We start from the raw sequence: 20972 nt of genomic DNA, 5'->3' as shown, positions 1-20972 counted from the left end.
TATATACCTCCCAACTTTACAGGACCTGGAGGAGGGACCCCACCGGTCAACAAAATTGGGCATGGCTGCAGAAAATAAGCGTGGCTTCATATAGAGGGGGCGTGGCCTAGCGTGAAAGGAGTGAGCAGTGATACCGGAGTTGCCAGCGGACAACGCTGATTGCGGTCCATCTAAACTCACTCATACAAACAGTGATACTTATGGTGGTTGAACCACCGCCTGTGGTACGTCATTTTAACTTTATGTGTGGAACTTGTTGGAATAAATTCCTAAAACATATAAACATCCTAACGGCTGATGGATAACACTGTGCATTCATTAAACCCTTAACACTTAACTCTAAAATAAAGACTCGGAGACTTAGATTTGGCAGAAATTGTTAACTGATTTATTCAATAACTTCTATCTAAAAATGTCTGAATAAAGATTAAATAGTGATGGCCATGAAAGAACGGCTGACTTGTACCCCCAACCCGTACATCTGTACCAACTTAAAAACTCAGCCTAAAACATCAAAACGGTATCCACTGAACCTTATACCTTGACTACCCACCCGTCCTGGTGGTGTCGCTGTCCCCGACCGGGTGATCCAGCAGATGCATATAGTCAAAGGAGAGCGCACCAACCAAACCTGAAATCATTAAGAACATCTAGATAATACCTAAAAACAATTACCCTGCCGTTCTTTCCAGCCAACGCAATGATCCACCCCCAACTACCTCAAAAAGGGGAGCGAGGGCGGGAAGCACCAGATAAAGAGGAAGCTCCTCCTTTTCCCCCAGATATATCAACCAGCTAGATCCTGCCAACCTGTATCCGTATTGGGTGTCTGATCACATGTTCCCTGAGTGTCATCTCCAGCCTATGGATGTTTAACCCTCTCCATTTCTATCTCAGTCATTTCGTTCTTCTTCATGCACTATCAGGTGTTCTTTGTTTATTAACTTTTAGATTTCATTACCGCTGGTGGATGCGGGTTGAGAAGGAGCTGCCGGTCTGAAGGATCTGTGCCTCAACAGGCTGCTAATTGCTAAGCAGTAAACAGTGAATACTGTCAGCTCGTGCTGGGACTTGTTGTTCCATAGAGGAAAAGGATCTGTGCACTGACAGACTGGTAATTGCTAAGTGGCACTCTCCCAGCTGATGCTGGCTGGGACCTGTTGCTCCACAGAGAGATTGTGAGGTGGACAACTATCTTTGCGCACAAATTTTTTACATATATGTTCTAATAGAGATCTAGGTTCCTGGTGTTGATGACCACATATTCATTACATGACACAAAATACCAGCCTAGCATAGAGGTGACTTTCAAAATATCATATAACATTCATGTAGGACAATATAATACTTGATTGCTTATGGCTAGGTTGCCAACTCATCAACGGGTAATGTTGTTACAGCTTGGTGATCTTCACCTCTCCAAAGATGTTTGGTCAGCATCCCTATTAACCGGTTCCATCATTGGAGATATACCTGTACATTGTAATGAAACATCCAAAAGTAAGGAACCAGCTAATGAGAAAGTTAACCACTAATCTGTTTAGCAAGGATGTGCAGATTTAGTACAATTTGATTGTAGAAACATTGGTGTAATAAGTCCTTCTAGTGACCTTCCCGAAGGTGAGATGGAAAATTATTCAACTTACATGGCTTTGGAGAATGGAATCCATCTATAACTTCAATGTATTGATTAGGTAGAAAAGTTTGTGTTATTCAATGATCAGATTCACCACTACTGTTGGTTATGATGAACTACAGTATTTTATACAATTCAGAGCAGATTAAATTAATTAGGGAGATGCCCAAAAGTGTGCCTCTGTTTTATTAAGAAATGCTAAAACACTTACTGTACAGTATGTCAGTGTTTTCCAACCGGTCCAGAAAGTGAGCAGCATTTTATTACTCTGCATGGCAGGGGATCAGATACTGTATAATGACTTGCTATGATAAACATGTACAGTAAGTAGTGTGTGTGGTATGGTGACACTGGACTGTGTTAAGCAGCATGCACTGAACAAGGGGCGGATCTAGACTTTTGTTTAGGGGGTGCAATTTAAAAATTAATCCTGACTCCTCCCCTTGCCAGTCCTAACTCCTTCCCATTCAAGTCCCAACTTCTCCCATTGCGCCCACCCGATGACAGTATGATCGTTGTAGAAGATAGAGCAGTGTGGTTTAAAGAAAAATAAAAAAAAAAGATCCTGTATATACCAATACATTTTCCCAAGTATTCTATAGGTGTATAAAAAAAAGTTTACCAACAATTACCAGTAGAACATATGTGCTGGCGAGGGAATATACAGCATAATAAAAAATAAAAAAAAATACACATGGCTGCCAATTAGGAGCAAAATTGCTCAGTCAAGGGTCCCCTTAAAACTTGATACAACAAACAAGATAAAATTACAAGAAGCCCCATGTGCTCTCAGTGGATAAAAACTGGTGCAGACCCATCAAAGGATTTCATCAGGGAGCCTTTTTTATGTATACACTATTCATAAATATTCTAAATACATTATATAAAATGCAGTGTCCATAAATTAAACATATAGCATTCACATAAAGCTGTGCACAGCATTAAATATAAAATCTCCCCAAAACTAAAATAAAAAATCCCGTAAAAGATAAATGTAATAAACGTGTCACTTATCCTGCTGGCTAGCTATCTGATTTAAATGCCAGGAAATCTATGTATGCATTGTAGGCAGTGGTAAAGAGTTCAGATGGCAGAAATCTCTTTTACTAAAATTAGTTTTTGCCACAGTTGTTGATCCATTCCTTTATATGGAGTGCATAGCTTTATAACTGCAAATATGTATCACAAAACAAAGCCATCCTTTATGTATAAACAGGAGTTTGTCTCAATAAAAACACTGCCTCTTAGCTTCTATTCCTGAGGCAGGACCATGAACATATTGTGAGCAATGAGTGCATAATGGCCCTCATTCCGAGTTGTTCGCTCAGAGTTTTTCATCGCATCGCAGTGAGAATTCTCTTAGTGCGCATGCGCAATGTTCGCACTGCGACTGCGCCAAGTAACTTTACTATGAAGAAAGTAAGTTTACTCACGGCATTTTCATCGCTCCGACGTTCGCATTGTGATTGACAGGAAATGGGTGTTACTGGGCGGATGCACGGCGTTTTAGGGGCGTGTGGCTGGAAACGCTACCGTTTCCGGAAAAAACGCAGGAGTGGCCGGAGAAACGGTGGGAGTGCCTGGGCGAACGCTGGGTGTGTTTATGACGTCAGCCAGGAACGAAAAGCACTGAACTGATCGCACAGGCAGAGTAAGTCTGAAGCTACTCAGAAACTGCTAACTCGTTTGTAATCGCAATATTGCGCGTACGTCGGTCGCAATTTTAAGAAGCTAAGATTCACTCCCAGTAGGCGGCGGCTTAGCGTGTGTAACTCTGCTACATTCGCCTTGCGAGCGAACAACTCGGAATGAGGGCCAATGTACCTTAGCAAATGTCCACCTCCCTGTGCAGCTCCAGACTCGTCTGTCAGGTTGGTGAGTCCCATGTGCTGATTTTGCTAGCTGCTGCATCCGCTCATCTCCTCCATCTTGCCAGGAACCAGCAGCTTGGCGAGTCCAGCATGGGGATATAGATGCAGCCACTACATCCGGGATAAATGCTGCGTTTTGCTGCTTCCTGCGTGGTCCAATCTTGTAGCCATGTAGACCGTGACAGCGCCATGGAGCCAATCGGAGCTCGTCACCCAGCAGCCACCGATACGGCCGCTCCTGATTGGCTGCCTGTCTGCGAGCTCTGATTGCTGGCCGCCAGCGAACCAATACACTTGAAATGGCACCGGTGCTGTCACGGTCTCCATGGCTGCCCGCAGCTAAGCACTGTATGCACCAAGAGCTGGGAGGACGGAGAGCTAATTACAGCTGCACGGTGCTAGGGGGGGGATCACCACAATCGCCCCCCCTGTATCCGCCAATGCACTGCACAGTGATAAAATAAACAGCATTCATTGGGCTTAATTTAGATCTGATCGCAGCAGCAAATTTGTTAGCAAATGGGCAAAACCATGTGCACTGCAGGGGGGGCAGATAGAACATGTGCAAAGAGAGTTCGATTTGGGTGGGGTGTGTTCAAACTGAAATCTAAATTGCAGTGTAAAAATAAAGCAGGCAGTATTTACCCTGCACAGAAACAATATAACCCACCCAAATCCCTGGCTTCACATGTCTAACCCGTGCAGTGCACATGGTTTTCTCCATTAGCTGCTGCAATCAGATTTGAATTAGGCCCATTGTATGGTGAAAAAAGACAGGCAGACTGGTGCACAGTGCACGCACCATAGTATGTTAAGTTACATGATATAGCAGAAAGCAGTCTGCGCAGCAGACCCATGGGCATTGCCATCACATTCTCCTGGGAAACAAGAAATTACCATAGCCATGTGCTCACCAGCATAACAGCAGCAATATACAGTATTATTAACAGTATACTGATATACAATACGTGTGTGCATTCTCTTTTGCTTTAAGCTGGACATGTTATGTCTTATGCATAAAGAGTCCCCAGGAGTTGTATTACCAATTTATTCCATTAACCTTAGCAAACACTTCATGGTGATAACTCTCAGCTGTGCATACCTTTCCACTTTCCATGATTCGCCTGCTTTTAACACATCAGCCTTTTGGCCTCCGGTCAGTCCTTTCTACGTCAAGAGCTGCAAATACCACTTTCAGAATGTCTTCTCAAGACTGATAAGTATTTTCTTGACTGAAAACATTTCCCTTGTGGCTTGTTTGTTTCAGCTGATGACTTCCTAAGCAAATATATTAATTAGACTTGCTGCTATATTATATCACATGCATTCCACATATCTGTATACTTAGCAACAGAACACGCACCCAACATCGTAAGGAAAATTCTGTAAATGAGTCCATATAGTTAACATATTTGTATTGTCAATAATTGGAGTAAGTATTACACCACTGTAACCTTCAGTTCTTGAAGGACTGTTGGTAGCGTGTGGGTAGAATTAGACATGAAGTAGAAAGGTTCAGCTTGCTCTATTACATTTATACACAGTATGTGATAATAAATGATCTCTTAACTGTAATGTTTAATTTACAGAATGCTAAGCAAGTTGAAACTATTGTGTAAACCTAGCATACTAAGGGCTTTATATTCAGTAAGAAATTACACAGAAATTGATTCTGTCCTGCACAATCTAGGCTTAGAGTGGTCAGCCTAATGGCATTAGACCAGAAATACCAGCTACTCTGAGGAGGGAGAGGTGAAAGTGTCAGAGGAAAAAAACAGTCTGTAATTTCTAATAATTAATATTAATTGGGCGCTACTTCAACTCTAAAAAGACCGTAATAAAAAAATGATTATTCACAAACAAGAGCACTAGTATGTTGATTCCACAGTAACAGATGCAGCTTCCAATAGGTTATCTGGATTAGCACCACATTATGGACACAGTATAGTAGATCAAATGAAAGTGCATATAAAGTGGATACATTTTAAAAATTTAATTCACATAAAAATATTACATATACAATCAAATTTAACTGCTAAACAGCTCCTGTGAAGTAATGAAGCACAATTGATATATGGAATTATAACAATGTATAGCATCTGGAGTACCAGAGTTCAAATTATTGATATCCAACATAAAGTTATAGGGTGCCACAGGATATGAAGTAGTTGATAATGTAACAGTGTGGCTAACTTAAACATGGTAACAATGTTCACCTCAAATTATGAATTCAGTGCTCACCGCTGTGGGGGTCCCTTTCTGAAACTCCCAATATGCAGATCAGCGGAGATATTGAAACACAGGCTACGGTTGACACAATTGAAGATGGAGACACAGGTGAGGGCACAATGACCCTGTGAAATGGCTCCATTAGTAAAAAGTGCAGGCACCAAGATGACACAGCTTAGTGTGCTCCGCAGCTGGATGTTTAAAATTGGAAAGGTGCAATCGTTTGTTTCAGTGCTGGCGAGTCACACAGCGGAGCGGCTGTCAGAGTCTGGCCGCCAAAAATAAGATTTTACTTACCGATAAATCTATTTCTCGTAGTCCGTAGTGGATGCTGGGACTCCGTCAGGACCATGGGGAATAGCGGCTCCGCAGGAGACAGGGCACAAAATTTAAAAGTTTGACCACTAGGTGGTGTGTACTGGCTCCTCCCCCTATGACCCTCCTCCAAGCCTCAGTTAGGATACTGTGCCCAGACGAGCGTACACAATAAGGAAGGATTTTGAATCCCGGGTAAGATTCATACCAGCCACACCAATCACACCGTACAACTTGTGATCTGAACCCAGTTAACAGTATGACAAACGTAGGAGCCTCTGAACAGACGGCTCACAACAATAACAACCCGATTTTTTTGTAACAATAACTATGTACAAGTATTGCAGACAATCCGCACTTGGGATGGGCGCCCAGCATCCACTACGGACTACGAGAAATAGATTTATCGGTAAGTAAAATCTTATTTTCTCTGACGTCCTAGTGGATGCTGGGACTCCGTCAGGACCATGGGGATTATACCAAAGCTCCCAAACGGGCGGGAGAGTGCGGATGACTCTGCAGCACCGAATGAGAGAACTCCAGGTCCTCCTTAGCCAGGGTATCAAATTTGTAGAATTTTACAAACGTGTTCTCCCCTGACCACGTAGCTGCTCGGCAGAGTTGTAATGCCGAGACCCCTCGGGCAGCCGCCCAAGATGAGCCCACCTTCCTTGTGGAATGGGCCTTGACAGATTTAGGCTGTGGCAGGCCTGCCACAGAATGTGCAAGTTGAATTGTGCTACAAATCCAACGAGCAATCGTCTGCTTAGAAGCAGGAGCACCCAGCTTGTTGGGTGCATACAGTATAAACAGCGAGTCAGATTTTCTTTTTTTGCAAATAAATTTTTATTGAAGTTTCATAGTGACAGAAAACAAAAAGTTGCAGAAACATTTCAATAGCATCTAGTAACTTCAGAGATACATCATCCGGAGATACTCAACATCATGCATAATAAAGAGACCTGGAAAGGGGATATCGCCTTTCCACAAACGTATCGTATCTCCAGAAAAAAGAGAAATAAACACAAAAAAAAGAGGAGTAAGAACCATAAATGTTTCATGAATTATAACTTCTTAAATCGAAGGGAAAGAGTAGAAGTAGGAGAGGAAAGAAGGGTAGCGAGAGACAGAGAGAAAGACAAAGGGATAAGGTGTAGTGTTACTCTCAGAGTAGAGGAGTAGAGAGAAGGATAGCGTAGACAGACAAGATTTAGGGAGGGGGGGGGGTTCTCTCTTCCCGTCCTAAGGGGCTTTAACCGTGACTTATACCAGGTGGCTTCTGGAGGTAAAAAGAGGTGGTTTTCTCTTAACGAGAAGATTTGTAATGGGTTGTCGCTTTATATTCCAGCCAAGGGCTCCAAGTAGCAATGAAGGAAGTGTTTCTCATTTCCAAAGACAAAATGAGGTCCTCCATTGCCATATAGTGATCTAAGCGGGCGTTCCATTCTTTCATAGTGGGGGACACTGTTGATTTCCAGTGAACCGGGATCACTGCCTTAGAGGCACTTAAAATATGGCGAAGAAGTGATTTCTTGAGATGATATCTAGGTGTACGCGTGAGATTTAATAACCAAAAACTAGGGCAAAAGGGTAAGTCCTCACCGAGGATAATACTAGCTGTCTCAACCACCTTGCACCAATACGGTTGCAAGAGCGAGCATTCCCACCATATATGTAGTGGGGTGCCCACTGCTATCCCGCATCTCCAACACGTGTTGGGTACTCCAGGATAGATTTTCGCAAGGATATTTGGGCATCTATACCACCTTGTAAGTACTTTGTAGTGAGTTTCCAAGACTAACACATTGGTAGTTAATGAGAAAGTATTTTTATAAATACCTTCCCAGTCGTCTGTGGTCACCAAACCCCCAACGTCTAATTCCCAATCCCTGACAAATTTAGGTTGGGAGGAAAATCTGTGATTCAATATCCATTTGTAAAACGTGGAAAGAGTATGCCTAGGGTATGTGTGGGAGAGGCACATCTGCTCAAACAAAGTCAGAGCTCGTATACCCTTTCCAGAAGTGCAAAAAGTCTGTAGGTAATGTTTAATTTGGAGATATCTCCAGATTTCTTTATTGGGTAGATTCCATTTAGTTTGCAGTTCGGGAAAAGGTATTATGCCGGATGAGTCCAGCAGTTGGTTAGTTCTCAGGATGCCCCTTTCCTGCCATGAACGGAACGACAGGGAGTGGCATCCCGGGGGAAACTCAGGATTTCCAAACAGCGGTGAGAGTGGGGAAGGATGCGCTGAAACATGAGGAAGGGAGCGTAAGAGACGCCAACACGTAAAGATGGGTCCAGCTAGCGGGTGCAATACCTGGGGGACTTTAGAAAGCCAAGGGGAGTTCGAGCTAAGAGATGGAAGAGAGGCCAGTTCAATGTCTACCCATTGTTTCCTGTGGAGTTCACTACTCCACTCCATTACCCTCGTAAGGAGTACTGCATGGTAGTAGGATAGGAAGTGGGGAAGCTGGAGGCCTCCTTGATGTTTCCGTCTAAAGAGAATCTCATGCTTAAATCGGGGTTTTCGCCCCGCCCAAATGTAGTCTCTAATCTTTCGTTGCAGTAAGAGAAACCATGATCGAGGAATAGCAACAGGTAGAGTTTGTAACAGGTAAAGAATTCTGGGTAAAATATTCATTTTGATTACTGCTATTCTCCCTATCCATGAAATTTTTTTCCCACCCCATTTGGAGAGATCAGATTGAAGTTTTGATAGGAGTGGGGGGAAATTCAGTTGGTAAATCTGGGGAAGATCTCTGTGTAGGATTACTCCTAAATATTTTAATTGTGTTGGATGCCATGCAAAGGGCGAGATAGATTGTAGTACTTGGAGGCTGGTCTGATCTAGTGTTAAATTCAATGCTGTAGATTTAGATAAATTAATTTTAAAATTGGAGAGAGTTCCAAAACGTTTAAATTCTTTAAGAAGGTTGGGTATAGAGGTCAGGGGATTAGAAATCACTGCAAGGAGGTCATCCGCAAACAGGGCGAGCTTGTACTCCGTCGTCCCCACCTGCAACCCTGTGATGTTAACATTCTGGCGAATGGCCCTCGCCAGGGCCTCCATGCAAAGCACAAAAATAAGCGGCGACAGAGGACACCCCTGACGAGTGCCATTCCGTATCTGGAATGTGTCCGACAGTTCACCATTGATACGAACGCGAGCCGCGGGACCAGAGTACAGGGCCCTAATTCTCTGGAGGCCCACCAGGCCCAGGCCCATGTGCTCCAGCACCCCCAACAGGAAGTCCCAGTCCACTCTGTCGAACGCTTTTTCTGCGTCTGTTGAGAGGAGAATGGAAGGGGATTTACAAGTTGATGCGTAAGCGAGTCAGATTTTCTGACTCCAGCCGTCCTTGAAATATATATTTTCAATGCTCTGACAACGTCCAGCAACTTGGAATCCTCCAAATCGCTAGTAGCCGCAGGCACCACAATAGGCTGGTTCAGGTGAAACGCTGAAACCACCTTAGGCAGAAAGTGAGGACGCGTCCGCAGTTCTGCCCTGTCCGAATGGAAAATCAGATATGGGCTTTTATACGATAAAGCCGCCAATTCTGACACTCTCCTGGCTGAAGCCAGGGCCAGTAGCATGGTTACTTTCCATGTAAGATATTTCAAATCCACCGATTTGAGTGGCTCAAACCAATGGGATTTGAGAAATCCAAAACTACATTAAGATCCCACGGTGCCACTGGGGGCACAACCGGGGGCTGTATATGTAGTACTCCTTTTACAAAAGTCTGGACTTCAGGAACTGAAGCCAATTCTTTCTGGAAGAAAATTCTTACTCCCCTTTGCCGTATAATTCTCAGTACTTTTGGTATGAGAGGCAGAGGAGGAAACACATACACTGACTGGTACACCCATGGTGTTACCAGAGCGTCTACAGCTATTGCCTGAGGGTCTCTTGACCTGGCGCAATACCTGTCCAGTTTTTTGTTGAGGCGGGACGCCATCATGTCCACCATTGGTCTTTCCCAATGGACCACAATCATGTGGAAGACTTCTGGATGAAGTCCCCACTCTCCCGGGTGCAGATCGTGTCTGCTGAGGAAGTCTGCTTCCCAGTTGTCCACTCCCGGGATGAACACAGCTGACAGTGCTAACACATGATTTTCTGCCCAGCGGAGAATCCTTGCAGCTTCTGCCATTGCCCTCCTGCTTCTTGTGCCGCCCTGTCTGTTTACGTGGGCGACTGCCGTGATGTTGTCCGACTGAATCAACACCGGCTGACCCTGAAGCAGAGGTTTTGCCAGGCTTAGAGCATTGTAGATTGCTCTTAGCTCCAGTATATTTATGTGAAGAGACGTCTCCAGGCTTGACCACACGCCCTGGAAGTTTCTTCCCTGTGTGACCGCTCCCCAGCCTCTCAGGCTGGCATCCGTGGTCACTAGGACCCAGTTCTGTATGCCGAATCTGCGGCCCTCTAACAGATGAGCACTCTGCAACCACCATAGCAGAGACACTCTTGTCCTTGTGGACAATTTTATCCGCTGATGCATCTGCAGATGCGATCCGGACCATTTGTCCAGCAGATCCCACTGAAAAGTTCGTGCATGGAATCTGCCGAATGGAATCGCTTCGTAAGAAGCTACCATTTTTCCCAGGACTCTTGTGCATTGATGCACAGATACTTTTCCTGGTTTTAGGAGGTTCCTGACTAGATCGGATAACTCCCTGGCTTTCTCCTCCGGAAGAAATACCTTTTTCTGAACAGTGTCCAGAATCATCCCTAGGAACAACAGACGTGTCGTCGGGATCAGTTGGGATTTTGGAAAATTCAGAATCCACCCATGTTGTTGGAGCACTACTTGGGTTAGTGCTACTCCGACCTCCAGCTGTTCTCTGGATCTTGCCCTTATCAGGAGATCGTCCATGTAAGGGATAATTAAGACGCCTTCTCTTCGAAGAAGGATCATCATTTCGGCCATTACCTTGGTAAAGACCCGGGGTGCCGTGGACAATCCAAACGGCAGCGTCTGAAACTGATAATGACAGTTTTGGACCACGAACCTGAGGTACCCTTGGTGTGAAGGACAAATTGGAACATGAAGGTAAGCATCCTTGATGTCCAAGGACACCATAAAATCCCCTTCTTCCAGATTCGCTATCACTGCTCTGAGTGACTCCATCTTGAACTTGAATTTTTGTATGTACAGGTTCAGAGATTTTAGATTTAGAATCGGTCTTACCGAGCCGTCCGGCTTCGGTACCACAAATAGCGTGGAGTAATACCCCTGTCCCTGTTGTAGGAGGGGTACCTTGACTATCACCTGCTGAGAATACAGCTTGTGAATGGCCTCCAATACCGTCGCCCTGTCGGAGGGAGACGTTGGCAAAGCAGACTTTAGGAAACGGCGAGGAGGGGACTTCTCGAATTCCAACCTGTAACCCTGAGATACTACCTGCAGGATCCAGGGGTCCACCTGCGAGTGAGCCCACTGTGCGCTGAAATGTTTGAGGCGACCCCCCACCGCCCCTGAGTCTGCTTGTAAGGTCCCAGCGTCATGCTGACGCCTTTGTAGAAGCCGGGGAGGGCTTCTGCTCCTGAGAAGGAGCTGCTTGTTGCAGTCTCTTACCCTTTCCTTTGCCTCGGGGCAAATAGGAATGTCCTTTTGCTCGTTTGTTCTTATAGGAACGAAAGGACTGCGGCTGAAAAGCCTGCGGCTTTTTCTGCTGGGAGGTGACCTGGGGTAAAAAGGTGGATTTTCCGGCCGTTGCCGTGGCCACCAGATCCGATAGACCGACCCCAAATAATTCCTCCCCCTTATACGGCAATACTTCCATATGTCGTTTGGAATCCGCATCACCTGACCACTGGCGCGTCCATAAACTTCTTCTGGCAGATATGGACATCGCACTTACTCTTGATGCCAGAGTGCAAATATCTCTCTGTGCATCTCGCATATAAAGAAATGCATCCATTAACTGCTCTATAGTCAGTAAAATACTGTCCCTATCCAGGGTATCAATATTTTCAGACAGTGACTCCGACCAAGCCACGCCAGCACTGCACATCCAGGCTGAGGCGATTGCTGGTCTCAGTATAACACCCGTATGTGTGTATATACTTTTCAATGTATTCTCCAGCCTCCTATCAGCTGGATCCTTGAGGGCGGCCGTATCAGGAGACGGTAACGCCACTTGCTTTGATAAGCGTGTGAGCGCCTTATCCACCCTAGGAGGTGTTTCCCAGCGCGCCCTAACCTCTGGCGGGAAAGGGTATAATGCCAATAACTTCTTTGAAATTAGCAGTTTTCTATCTGGGGTAACCCACGCTTCATCACACACTTCATTCAGTTCCTCTGATTCAGGAAAAACTATCGGTAGTTTTTTCACACCCCACATAATACCCCTTTTTGTGGTACTTGCAGTATCAGAGATATGCAAAGCCTCCTTCATTGCCGTGATCATATAACGTGTGGCCCTACTGGAAAATACGTTTGTTTCTTCACCGTCGACACTGGATTCAGTGTCAGTGTCTGGGTCTGTGTTGACCGACTGAGGTAAAGGGCGTTTTACAGCCCCTGATGGTGTCTGAGACGCCTGGACAGGTACTAACTGGTTTGCCGGCTGTCTCATGTCGTCAACCGACTTTTGTAGCGTGCTGACACTATCCCGTAATTCCATAAACAAAGCCATCCATTCTGGTGTCGACTCCCTAGGGGGTGACATCACCATTACAGGCAATTGCTCCGCCTCCACGCCAACATCATCCTCATACATGTCGACACACACGTACCGACACACAGCAGACACACAGGGAATGCTCTGATAGAAGACAGGACCCCACTAGCCCTTTGGGGAGACAGAGGGAGAGTTTGCCAGCACACACCCAAGCGCTATAAATATATATAGGGACAACCTTAATAAGTGTGTTCCCTTTATAGCAGCTCAAATATTATAAATATCGCCAATAAGTGCCCCCCCTCTCTGTTTTTACCCTGTTTCTGTAGTGCAGTGCAGGGGAGAGTCCTGGGAGCCTTCCTCGCAGCGGAGCTGGGCAGGAAAATGGCGCTGTGTGCTGAGGAGAATAGGCCCCGCCCCCTTTTCGGCGGGCTTCTTCTCCCGTTTTTTTTGGAACCTGGCAGGGGTTAAATACATCCATATAGCCCCAGGGGCTATATGTGATATATTTTAGCCAGAATAGGTATATTACATTGCTGCCCAGGGCGCCCCCCCAGCGCCCTGCACCCTCAGTGACCGCTGGTGTGAAGTGTGCGGAGAGCAATGGCGCACAGCTGCAGTGCTGTGCGCTACCTCATGAAGACTGAGACGTCTTCTGCCGCCGGTTTATGGACCTCTTCTCTATTCGGCATCTGCAAGGGGGTCGGCGGCGCGGCTCCGGTGACCCATCCAGGCTGTACCTGTGATCGTCCCTCTGGAGCTAGTGTCCAGTAGCCTAAGAAGCAAATCCATCCTGCACGCAGGTGAGTTCACTTCTTCTCCCCTAAGTCCCTCGTTGCAGTGAGCCTGTTGCCAGCAGGACTCACTGAAAATAAAAAACCTAACAAACTTTTTCTAAGCAGCTCTTTAGGAGAGCCACCTAGATTGCACCCTGCTCGGACGGGCACAAAAACCTAACTGAGGCTTGGAGGAGGGTCATAGGGGGAGGAGCCAGTACACACCACCTAGTGGTCAAACTTTTAAATTTTGTGCCCTGTCTCCTGCGGAGCCGCTATTCCCCATGGTCCTGACGGAGTCCCAGCATCCACTAGGACGTCAGAGAAACAGGGCTTCGCAGCAGTGGTGCGGCACAAAGCTGTGGAGCGCTTGGAAGTAAAGGCAAAGTGGCTGGCATCCACTGTCGCTGGGGCAGAAATCACAGCCGCAATGCGGCGCACATAGAGCACTTGGAGGTGAAAAGATCAAATGGATAGCGCTAGTATGTTTTAGATGGCGATCTCCAGTTGAGGATCTTCAGCTCCACAGGGGTTGACCCTTAACGAGTTTTCCCGCTGTAGCTGTGAAGCGGTTTCATCAGAAGGAATGGATGAATTGGTCTCCAGCAGATCCAGTATTTAAATGGTCAGCTAACCAATCCACAGAGTGCAGCAATTATGTGTTGCAGGTGTGCAGTTTTAAAATAGACTTTAGTGCTCAAAAGTTGACAATAAATGGCAAATAGATAATAATACATTACAAAGTTACATTTTTTGTAAAAAATTAGAACTTTTAAACACAATATACAGAAAACAAACATAGTTTAATGATTTAATACTTCAAAAACGGCATCACAGCAGCTTTGAATATTTAATAAATAGTATCATTGGAGCAACTTCAAGTATTACTAGAATCCCATTGATGGATACATGAGTGCTGTGGCTCAGTGTACTAATGCCTGGATCAGGTATATAACAGGACCTGGGTTCAAACACAAATGGATGAATTTTCTATTTTGTTGTGATATATAATTATTGTTTTATATATTTAAATATAATATTGAATATTAGAGATATCCAAATGCGGACTACAAACTAAAACACATATGCATGTATAAAAATAAAAATACTATTCACCATAAGTGGTGGAAAACAATTTAGATCAGATTCCCTAACTGTAAGTAATAAAAACTGATGGCCTTCTCTCTAGTGTGTAGCCAGCTTAAGATCAGGGCCGGTTCTAGACCTTGTGGCGCCCAGGGCGAAAGTTTCCTTTGCCCCTCCCCCCCCCGGAACGGCGAAACAGGGTTAGTGCGCGCCGAGGCGCGCATAAAAATGGGGGCGTGGCTTCATAGGAAAGGGGCATGGTCAGTTTTGCTCCCTGTAGCTTTGTGCACCCCATAGAGCTGTGCCCACGGTAGCTGTTGTGCCCCCTGCAGCTGTGCCCCCAGTAGCTGTTATGCCCCCTGCAGCTGTTATGCCCCCTGCAGCTGTACCCCCAGTAGCTGTTATGCCCCCTGCAGCTCTGCCCCCATTAGTTGTGGCCCCAGTAGTTGTGCCCCCTGCAGCTTTGCCCCCATTAGTTGTGGCCCCAGTAGTTGTGCCCCCCTTAGTGTGCTCCCTGCAGCTGTGCCCCCATTAGTTGTGGCCCCATTAGTTGTGCCCCCCTTAGTGTGCCCCCTGCAACTGTGCCCCCATTAGTTGTGGCCCAAGTAGTTGTGCCCCCATTAGTTGTGCCCCCCTTAGTGTGCCCCCTGCAGCTGTGCCCCCATTAGTTGTGGCCCCAGTAGTTGTGGCCCCCGCAGCTGTGCCTCCATTAGTAGTGCCCAAAAGTAGCTGTGGACCTAGTAAAAAAAAAAAAATACTTACCAGCCTCGTTCCTGTTCCCGGCCAGTGCACTCTGTCTCCGGCGCCGCTCCTCTCAGCTATGGGAGAAACATCATGACGTCTCTCCCATAGCGCTGCACAGAAAGGTCCTCTCCGCGAAGGGAAACTAGACGCTACCTCACTGCGCGTCTAGATTCCCTTCACGGAGAGGACCTTTTCAAAACCACCGCCGCCGCCATCCAAGTTAGTAGCAGCTCTTGCCACGGCAGCAGCGCCCCCGGGACAGCGGCGCCCCGGGCAAAAGTCCTGCTTGCCCGTGGCAAGAGCTGCTACTGCTTAAGATCTCTGAATTTTCTATTATCATGTAGTGTTCAAGTCTTATTTCTGATACTTCTTGGTGTGCTGGGGGTAAACCCTTTTTATTTTTTCTGGTTTAGAATAACCACTCCCTTTCATGCATGTGAATAGAAGTACTAAGTTTATTGAGTAGCTACCATTTAATATTGCAGTATTGTAATGTTACAGTCTACTCAGAGCCGGCCTTAGGCATAGGCAAACTAGGCAAATGCCTAGGGCATTTGGTATGCTTAGGGGCACCAGCAGCTTCTGCTGATTAAAATGATATGCGGAATGCCTATATTCTGTGTGTGACTGCGGCTGTATCTGCATACGAAATGCTACATTGCAGTGTATTCCTGGAAATCACTGTAATGTAGCATTTCATATGCAGATACAGCTGTAGTCGCACATAGAATATAGGCATACTGCATATAATTTTAATCAACAGAAGCTGCTTGTGCATCCTAGCCACATAGTAATGCAAATAAGATGCATTTTCATAAACAAAAGGCACCCAACGTTAGCAGAGCTGCCAACTGACTCATGCCAGGCATCTCCTGCAGAACTAGCGGCGGTGCTAGGGGGAACCAGCCAAAATCTTGCCTAGGGCATCATATTGGTTAGGGCCAGCTCTGAGTCTACTAAAGGAGGTTTGCTCCCTAATCTTACTCTGGAACTGGATCTGAATTATTGAAGATTGAAATGTGGACAATTAGACTACAGAAGAGTACAACAAAAGAAAACACCAAGAAAGAAAAGATTTCCTGTAACATAGGTGGAGGTGTATCAAGCTTTCTAAAGAGGACAAGCGGAGAAATTGCTCATTCCAACCAATCAACTTCAAACTAACTTATATAGAATATACTAGATACATGATAGCTAGATTGGTTGATATGGGCAACTTCTGCAGTTGTCCTCTTTACATGATTTGGTACATCTCCCCTTACTTTTGCTAAGCTAGTGGTTCACAAACTTGACCCTCAAGCAGGGCCGGTGCTAGGGTGTTCGGCGCCCCCCTGCAAACTATAAATTTGCGCCCTCCCATATTCCTTTGGCGCCGGGAAAAGGGGTGTGGTCTCACAAGTAAGGGGCATGGCCACACAATAGTACCCCCATTTAAAATGACACCACAATGTAGCACAATCGTATTAATCTTATACATAATGCCCCACCCGTAGTAGTAGCGTCCTTATATGTAATGCACCCCAGTAATAGTAGCATCCTTATACATAATGCCCCCCAGTAGTAGTAGTGTCCTTATACATAATGCCCCCCCAGTAGTAGTAGCGTCCTTATACATAATGCCCCCCAGTAGTAGTAGCGTCCTTATACGTAGTGCACCCCCAGTAGTAGACGCGTCCTTATACGTAATACCCCCCAGTAGTAGTAGCGTCCTTATACGTAGTGCACCCCCAGTAGTAGAAGCGTCCTTATACGTAATTCCCCCCAGAAGTAGTAGCGTCCTTATACGTAATGCCCCCCCAGTAGTAGTAGCGTCCTTATACGTAGTGCACCCCTAGTAGTAGCAGCGTCCTTATACGTAATGAGGAGAAATATGGATGGGGTGCGCTGTCAGTAGCAGCTGGTGTAGGGGGTGGTAATCCCCAATAAAGTCACAAAACAGAAAAGAAAAAACACCTGCGCTATGTTGTACCAATGGGTTATTCCCTCTAATCTCTCATAAAATCAAGATAACATAATTAGATACAAATCAAAAGGACGGTAGGTTTTATATTGAATTAATATAACAATTTATTAAAATATTTATTTAAAAACATAGAATTTGTGGCATCTGTATTTGACTAAAATAGACTCAATTCATAAGTCATCAGCTTAAAACGTTCAGTTCATGGGTCAAGGACAATCACTTATCCCCTAGGAGAATTTAAATAGTACCCCAGGCTAGGATTCTCTCCAAATTATGGTCCACAGTGTAGATGTTTGGTGAGTGACAGCTTTTGAAAGTCCCTCTTTTAAGCACAATGTGCAAGCTTTTTCATGCAGGTAGGGATTTATTTCTCAATCTCACCATAGCAGGTTGGGTCCAAAGTGGAGAGACCAATTCGTGCCGTCCGGGTCAATCAAGGTAGAAATTTCTCCAATTTAGCAGGGGATGAGTAGTGAAATCTGTCCAGCAATATCGTCTCTACGCGTTTCGCTGATGTTAGCTATCAGCTTCCTCCTGAGGAAGCTGATAGCTAACATCAGCGAAACGCGTAGAGACGATATTGCTGGACAGATTTCACTACTCATCCCCTGCTAAATTGGAGAAATTTCTACCTTGATTGACCCGGACGGCACGAATTGGTCTCTCCACTTTGGACCCAACCTGCTATGGTGAGATTGAGAAATAAATCCCTACCTGCATGAAAAAGCTTGCACATTGTGCTTAAAAGAGGGACTTTCAAAAGCTGTCACTCACCAAACATCTACACTGTGGACCATAATTTGGAGAGAATCCTAGCCTGGGGTACTATTTAAATTCTCCTAGGGGATAAGTGATTGTCCTTGACCCATGAACTGAACGTTTTAAGCTGATGACTTATGAATTGAGTCTATTTTAGTCAAATACAGATGCCACAAATTCTATGTTTTTAAATAAATATTTTAATAAATTGTTATATTAATTCAATATAAAACCTACCGTCCTTTTGATTTGTATCTAATTATGTTATCTTGATTTTATGAGAGATTAGAGGGAATAACCCATTGGTACAACATAGCGCAGGTGTTTTTTCTTTTCTCCTTATACGTAATGTCCCCCCAGTAGTAGTAGCGTCCTTATATGTAATGCCCTCCCAGTAGTAGTAGCGTTCTTATATGTAATGCGCCCCCAGTAGTAGTACCGTCCTTATACATAATGCTCCGCGCAGTAGTAGCATCCTTATACGTAATGCCCTCCCCCCAGTAGTAGCATTGTTATACGTAATGCCCTCCCAGTAATAGTAGCGTCCTTATACATAATGCCCCCAAGTAGTAGTATCGTCCTTATACGTAATGCCCCCCCAGTAGTAGTAGCATCCTTATACGTAGTGCACCCCTGTACTAGTAGCGTCCTTATACGTAATGCCCCCCCCAGTAGTAGTAGCGTCCTTATACGTAATGCCCCCCCCCAGTAGTAGTAGCGTTCTTACATGTAATGCCCCCCCAGTAGTAGCGTCGTTACACATAATGCACCCCCAGTAGTAGCGTCCATAAAGCGCGCGCACAGACATACCTCACACACACACAATTCACACATATATACACACACATACACACCCACCATATACACACACACACACTTCTCTCTCACCCTCCACTTACCTAAGCCAGTCTCCCTCTGTACAGCAGCCTGGTCCGTGTAGCCCCGCCCCCTTCTTGCCCGTTTAGCCACGCCCCTTCCATCCCGTGTAGCTCCGCCCCCTTCTGTCCCGTACTCGGCGCTGTCACACAGCACAGGTGCGGGGAGGGGAGGGAGGAGGCTTTTCGTGCTGCCAGTGCCTGTCATACAGTGACAGACACAGCACTGGCAGCTGCACCAGCAGCAGGGGGGACAGGACGGCGCAGCAGGGAAGGGATGCAGAGCAGGGGAAGCGCCTATCCGTCCCAGCGCCTCCCTGCACTGCATCCCTTCGCTGAGCGGGTAGCGCCGGGCCTGCCCTCAAGGCACCCTAACAGTATAGGATATCCAGAGGCGGATTGGCCATAGGGTCTACAGGGAAGATTCCCGGTGGGCCGACGCACCAGTGGGGCCTGTTTTGTTTGAGGACATGTGGTCCTGTTAGGATCTCCTGCTCTGTGCTGCCACGTCGCCATGGCAACCGGGAGGCAAGTGTTAGAAAAGTAACCTGAGCGCAAGCTGATACTCCGGTCCGGGTTTTTACTGTGTAGTGGTTACAGGCTCTGTGCACGGCAGGGAATCCGGCGCTGGTTTTGTGCTCACAGTCTGTGAGGTCTGAGTGGGGCGTGGACAGCACCTGCTATATAAACCATCCTCTCAGGCTAGGCAAATGCTGCTGAATCTTTGTTTGTTAGTCAGTTCCAGAGAAGTTAGCTAGTACTGTGTGACTTTGTATTTACTTGTTGCTTACTGCGAATAGGCCTTGGGATTCGGTACTTCATTCTGCCAATCCGGACCTAGCAGTAAGACTGGAGTAAGTTGTTTGACCTGCTGGGGTTCTTTTGCTATTCTGTGAACCCAGCAGGTTTGCGGCTGTACTCTCAGACCTGCTTGCTTAATCCTCCCTCACTGTGCAGGGCGTCCAGGTGTCAGTTTAGTGGCAGTAAGCTGAACCTGTGCCCTGCAAGTGGGGGTTAGGATTGTGGATACTCTCCTTGTGTCTATATTTCTATCTCTGACCAAGGAGTTTATTCCCACACCTGTTGGTAACCCTTTGGGGTTTTTTCTGTTGCTCTTAGCAACATCATTTCAGGTGCTCCACATGTTAAATCACTACACCTCGCTTCATTGTCCGCTCTATTACATCTGAGCATTCCTGACACTAGGGAGACACCCAATTCCTGAGCCTTTGGGCTTCTCCGTTCACTTTGTGTTTATTAGTTATTCCATCACCTCCTGTGTATGTTATGTTATACTGTCTGTGAGTTCGTTTGCTTCGCTTCCCTCTCTGTTCATACACCGGTATACTCCTGTTAGCACTGGTGTGCGTAACATATTCAGCAGCCCTACTCCTGTTGAAATTTTGTGGGAATATGGAGCATACCCCTCAAAATACTTTGCAACAGGTGGTCGATCAGGTGCAGGTCCTGACTCGACAATTTAATGAGATGTCCATTAAAATGAACACCCCGCAGGCCGCTAGCGGAGCTCCCGCAGCAGCAGCGGCAAGTTCAGGGGTTAAGGAGCCGAAAGTAAATCTCCCGGATCGTTTTTCTGGAGATCGCTCGCAGTTCTTTTGTTTCAAGGAGAGCTGTAAGCTATATTTCAGGCTTAGGCCCCAGTCTTCTGGGTCGGAGATTCAGCGGGTGGGCATGGTGATTTCCTTGCTACAAGGAGACCCACAGGTCTGGGAATATGGGTTACAGCCTGACTGTCCGTCGCTTAAAAGTGTTGATGCTTTTTTTACGGCACTGGGCATTTTGTATGATGACCCTGACAAGATGGCTTCAGCCGAGGCTCAGATTACGGTTCTTAAGCAAGGGCGACGGCCAGCTGAGGTTTATAGTACGGAGTTTCGGAGGTTGGCTCATGTTACCCAGTGGAATGACCCAGCCCTGAGAAAACAGTACCGAAGGGGCCTTTCTGACCAGATAAAGGACCAACTGGTACAATATCCCTCGCCTGATAGCTTAGATCAGCTCATGCAGTTATCCATCCGGGTGGATAGACAGCTGAGAGAGTGTAGGCTTGAAAGGGAGACT

The 20972-nt window shown here is 46.0% G+C and overlaps 1 long non-coding RNA gene across 2 annotated transcripts in view; it reads right to left on the bottom strand.

Annotated features, from left to right (window-relative positions):
- Window positions 1–419: 419 nt before the first annotated feature.
- The window catches only part of LOC134934050 (uncharacterized), a 78581-nt gene continuing 58028 nt past the window's right edge, over window positions 420–20972 (bottom strand). The window contains exons 2-3 of one of the 2 annotated variants that reach the window (XR_010179777.1): window positions 4610–4785; window positions 420–1473 (exon numbers count right to left, since the gene is read on the bottom strand). This is a non-coding gene — a long non-coding RNA (uncharacterized LOC134934050). The remainder of the gene's footprint in view (window positions 1474–4609; window positions 4786–20972) is intronic. The other variant, XR_010179779.1, reaches the window with a different exon arrangement.

This window comes from Pseudophryne corroboree, chromosome 1 (assembly GCF_028390025.1).
Source record: "Pseudophryne corroboree isolate aPseCor3 chromosome 1, aPseCor3.hap2, whole genome shotgun sequence".
NCBI classification, from domain to species: Eukaryota; Metazoa; Chordata; class Amphibia; order Anura; family Myobatrachidae; genus Pseudophryne; species Pseudophryne corroboree.
This window is presented reverse-complemented; position numbering and strand designations above follow the sequence as displayed.